Here is a 6,000-nt window from a genome sequence, read left to right as displayed (position 1 = left end):
ATCATCCACACTTGAATTTTCAAGCAATGCTGATTTAAACTTACTTTACAACCCATTGGTAACACTTTAGGTCACAATTTATGGTATTAACAACCATCAACTAACATTACTAGCTTAATAAACTACTAATTAACTGTTTATAAATAGTTAGTTAGGTAGAGGTTGGGTTTAGGTTTTGGGTAGGATTAGGAATGCATAATAAGATCTTACTTTATAGCTACTAGTTAATATCTTAATAACAGGCAGGTAATAAGCCAGTAGTTAGTAGCATGAATTGTGACCTAAACTAAAGTGTTACCAAACAGATAAATGTTTATCAATCACAGTACCGTTTAAAGTGAAACTGTGAAGGCAAAATGGCAATTAAAATGGATAAATAAATACATATAAACAAAATGACTTCATTTAAATGCAGTTTTATCATTATTCATTCATTCATTCATTCATTCATTTTCTTTTACGCTTACTCCCTTTATTAATCTGGGGTTGCCACAGCGGAATGAATCACAAACTTATCCAGCATATGTTTTTTACACAGCAGATGCCTTTCCAGCTGCAACCCATCACTGGGAAACACCCATACACTCTCAATCACACATATACAATACGGCCAATTTTAGCTAACCCAATTCACCTAGAGCACATGTCTTTGGACTGTGGGGGAAACCAGAGCACCCGGAGGAAACCCACGTGAACACGAGGAGAACATGCAAACTCCACACGGAAATGCCAACTGACCCAGCCGAGGCTTGAACCAGCGACTTTCATGCTGTGAGGCAATCGTGCTACCCACTGTGCCACCACGTCACCTTATATCATTATATTTAAATTTAAAGCCAAAATCTGGATGTCATTTAAAATCCACTGTTAATGATTTTTGTAAATTACACAGTATAAAACTGTAATATGAACTGTATTTTACTGTAGGACATTTATGCAGCATGTTACTGTGTTTTAAAGTTGCATTACTGTATATTTTACAGTAAATATATACATACAATTATGAAAATACAAATAGAGCAAGATAAATGGTGCTGTAAATGTAAATACAGTATTTTTGCTGTAAATGATTTACAGTAAGTTACCGGCGAACTGCTGCCAGTAAGTTACTGTAGATGCTACAGGAAATTGTTAACATTATTAAAATATACATAAATATTGGCATCTATGGAGGAAATTTTAACATCCATAGAATCTGTTTATTAAACGAATTGTTCTTCACAGTGAAAAAGCTGTTTTAGAATATTTAAATGTTCCTCACACCTTTAAAAAAACTAATACAAACTAACTTTAATAAAAAAAACATTAAGAAACTTTCAGTTAAAGAGACAGTTTTCTTCCTGAAAATATATTCTAATATTCTCAAAAGCTAAAATATCTGTTGTCCAGTGTTAAAATTTCATGAATGTTAAAAGTTGTAACCATATATACGAATAAATAACATTTATTCTTTCATCTTTTTAACAACTCTTTAACTGAACAATTCGAGGAACTCAAAAGCTGTTCTTCTATTGAATCATCATGAACCCCCCTGTTGGAAACTTTATTTTCAAGAGTGTACTAAAGCACTTCAATTGGTTTTATTTTGCCAATAGTAATCAAATAAAAGAGTCACCAGTACCACCTATTGACTCTTAGTGTTTTCACATTGATGATGTCCGCTATTGATTAACAGACCTCCATCGTTTGCCACGGTTATTCTGCATTATCAGGTCTCAGTTTCCCCTTAAATTTGTCTCCATGACCATAAAGTTGTAAGAAACCCAGGGGATCCAGCAGGTTGTGGGAAAAATCGCACCTTCTGTGCAGCTTGTGATGCCATGCAAATGAAGAGCAATTCCACTGAGAAAGAGGGGACGCAAAACGGCTTTCATCCATTTTATTGAGCTGCAACCGTCATCCTTAACCCCTGATAAACAAACAGGGCTACCTTCTTAATTTGCTTAGGGAGCAATTTAGACTTGTACAAGCCCCCCTGCTGAACTGGCAGAATGGCAGGGGTGAGAGAATGGGATGACCCAGACCTCTAAGCTGCCTTTACTTCACATTCTGCCTAACCCTGGTCATGAAACCCTTCCTGCAAATTGGAGCTCAATGGTGGAAACATGGGTTGAAATGATGCGGATAAGTCCGCCTTGAGTGCTCTGTCTAGCACCCACATCTGCAGTGTTCACAATGGCCAAATCATTAGAAGCCTTTTCATAGTAAATCTGATTCACAATATATTAAGTGGTCATAATGAATTCCACCGAAGCCAATATGCATGAGATTTAAGCGCACAAGCCAGCAACCAATCACAAAGTTATAATTGACATGCAAACATTGTTTAAAGAGAAGATGAGACATGACAGTTTGACTGTTTGTCTATGGGACATATGGAAGAACTGTTGACTTTTCCAATTGGAGCTGTAATCTTTTGTTTGCCCATGCATTTCTAAGGCTGATTGTCTGAATGATCTGAACAATTACAGGCTAAATGTGTTTGCCAGCCACACAGAGCCCCCCGCACCCCTCTAAAAAGATCAAAAGGGAAGATTCCCCCTCCTTCTTCATCTCCTTTCAGTCATGACAATTCAGCTGGAAAGCCAACCATAAATGATTTTTTTAGAACTTGCCGTATTCTGGACACGTAGAATTTCAGAGGTTAATTAACTGAGGAATGACAAGTTTCATCAGGAATAGTTCACTCGGATGTGGAAATTATATTGGTATTTATTTTAGAATTTACATATATACATTTACATTTATAATTAGTTTACAATGTTAAAGAATCTTTATGGGTTATAGTGGCCTTATTTGTTAAAGCCCTTAAAGGGGGAAATATATTTTTATATTCCACTTCATATTCCAAGTCTTGTGAAGTAATGCAAAAGCTTTGTATGACAAATAGACAGAAATGTAAGTCATTACTAACTGATAATCTTCCCCTCCAATGAGCTGTTAACTGGAGAACCACTGTGACTGGATCATTGAGTCAGCGAGTTAAACTCAAGAGCCGGAGCAGTCCAAATTGTGAATGAATCACTCAGGACTGTTTTTAACAAGATCTGTGACTAATTGAAAATATTTCACTCAAAAGACCAATTCTATTTCTTTTTTGAATGTGCCAAAGAGAGGTTTTTCATGACTATGACCTTAATTTTGCGCCAGAGTGATATCAATCACTGAGTTGTTTGGAGTGACATTAAAATCTAAAAATAAACTATGTCAATTTTAATTCTGGGCTGACTTTCTTTCAGACATTTTTTAAGGTCCCATGAAAATAGAATAAAGTTTTTATGTCTTTGTATTAATATGTTAGTTTTGTTTTTTTAAAGATTTATTTTTGGCCTTTTAGCCTTTATTCGATGGGACAGTGTTTACACAGGAAGCGAAGTTGGAGAGAGAGAGAGGGGGTAGGGTAGGGATATGTCCTTGAGCCGGGACTCGAACTCGGGACGCCCTGACATGCTACTGCACCATATGTCGACATGCTAACCACTAGGCTATTGCGCCAACAGTATGTTAGTTTTAAGGAGATATTTAAACTAGTGTGCTCCAAAATAGTGACAAAAGTTATTACAAACCTAATATAAACATCCAAAGCTTGCAGTTTGTCACTTCCGCCTAAATGGATCAACAATCATCTCATACTTCAGTTTCATATCAAACCTCTGACCAATCAAATGCTCTCTAGTATCTGACATGCCCCACTCCCTTCAAGATGCTTTTCATTTGATCCGCTTGATGTCAACCACTTTCACTGGCAGAGTTGTGGTAAAAACAGCATGCTATTGGCTGTTTTTTGAAAGGCGAGGGGCTACTATATGTCCCACCCTGTCTTTACGCTTCAGTTGAGATTGTCCAATTCCGAATAAAAAAAAATCACATTTCAAAACACCTCATGGGACCTTTAAGAAGTATCTGACTAAAAAGATCTGACTCAATATATTCAAACATGGCTATTTCTCTCATTATCTCTCATGAATGTGCAAAGTATATCTTATTATTATTATTTTTTACATTTTTTTGTAAAAGTAACTTTTTCCACTATTTTTGCAATATAGCACTGGAGTTGTATGAATAGCCGGACTGCTTGGAATAAAATCAGAATGAAAAAAAAAAAAAACTACTGTCTCTTTAAGGTATAATACCAAAACCAAAACGGTTTTTAAATAATTTACTAGAACTTTTATTTTCAACAAGGACACGTTAAATTAATCAAATAAGACAGTAAAGACATTTATAACACACCATTTCAAGCATTTGTGTTACAAAGTTCATTCATACATTCATTAATTTTCTTTTCTTCTTCCCTTCATTAATCTGGAGTCGCCACAGCAGAATGAACCGCCAACTTATCCAGCATAAGTTTTATGCAAAACAAAACAAAAAAGCTGCAACCCATCACTTGGAAACATCCATACACACTCATTCACACACATACACTACGGACAGTTTTAGCTTACCAAATTCACCTGTACCGCATGTCTTTGGACTGTGGGGGAAACTGGAGCACCCGGAGGAAACCCACGCCAACACAGGGAGAACATGCAAACTCCACGCAGAAACGCCAACTGATCCAGCCGAGGCTCGAATCAGCGACCTTCTTGCTCTGAGGTGACTGTGCTACCCACTGTGCCACCGTGCTGCCCCTATGTTACAAAGTATTCTATTTTAAACAAATGTTATTTTGTAAACTTTTAATTTATACCATTAAATAAAAAATTACCCCAAAATGTTAAGCTGTTTTCAACATTAAGTCAATATGTTTAAATCACCCAAATTACAGTGAATCCGGAAAGTATTGATAGCACTTCACTTTTTCCACATTTATTTACATAAGTATTTACAGCCTTTGCTCAATACTTTGTTGATGCACCTTTGACAGCAATTACAGCCTAAAGTCATTTTGAATATGATGCCACAAACTTGGCACACCTGTCTTTAGGAATTTTTTCCCATTCCTCTTTGTAGTACCACTCAAGCTCTATCAGGTTGGATGGGAAGTGACAGTGTACAGCCATTTTCAGATCTCTCCATAAATGCTCAATAGGATTTGGGTCTGGGCTCTGGCTGGGCCACTCAAGAACATTCGCCTAGTTGTTGTGAAGCCACTTCATTGATATTTTGGTGGTGTGCTTTGGGTCATTGTTCTGCTGGAAGATGAACCGTCTCCCCAGTCTGAGGTCAAGAGCACTCTAAAGCAGGTTTTCATTCAGGATGTCTCTGTACATTGCTGCATTCATCTTTCCCTCTATCCTGACTAGTCTTCCAGTTCCTGCTGCTGAAAAAGATCCCCACAGCATGATGCTGCCACCACCATGCTTCACTGTAGGGATGGTATTAGCCTGGTGATGAGCGGTGCCTGGTTTTCTCCAAACGTAACGCCTGGTTGTAGATGGTTGTCCTCCTGTAAGGTCCTTCTTTCTCCACAGAAGAACGCTGGAGCTCAGACAGAGTGACCATTGGGTTCTTGATCCCCTCCCTGACTAAGGCCCTTCTCCCCTGACCACTCAACTTAGAAGAGTCCTGGTGGTTCCAAACATCTTCCACTTACAGATGATGGAGGCCACAGTGCTCATTGGAACTTTCAGAGCAGCAGATTTTTTTTTTGTGACCTTCCCCAGCCTTGTGCCTCAAGACAATCCTGACTTGGAGGTCTACAGACAATTCCTTTGTCTTCATGCTTGGTTTGTGCTTTGACATGCACTGTCAACCCTGGGACCTTTTATAGACGGGTGTATGCCTTTTCAAATCATGTCTAATCAACTGAATTTACCACAGGTGAACTCCAATTAAGCTGCTGAAACATCTCAAGAATGATCAGTGGAAACAGAATGTACCTGAGCTCAATTTAGAGCTTCACCGCAAAGCCTGTGAATACTTATGTACATGTGATTTTTCAGGTTTTTTATTTTGTATAAATTTGCAACAATTTCAAAAAAAAAAATCACATTGTCATTATGGGGTATTGTGTGTAGAATTTTGAGGAAATAAATTAATTTAATCCATTTTAGA

The sequence above is a fragment of the Danio aesculapii genome, chromosome 13 (assembly GCF_903798145.1).
Source record: "Danio aesculapii chromosome 13, fDanAes4.1, whole genome shotgun sequence".
NCBI lineage: Eukaryota > Metazoa > Chordata > Actinopteri > Cypriniformes > Danionidae > Danio > Danio aesculapii.
Note: the sequence above shows the minus strand (reverse complement) of the source record.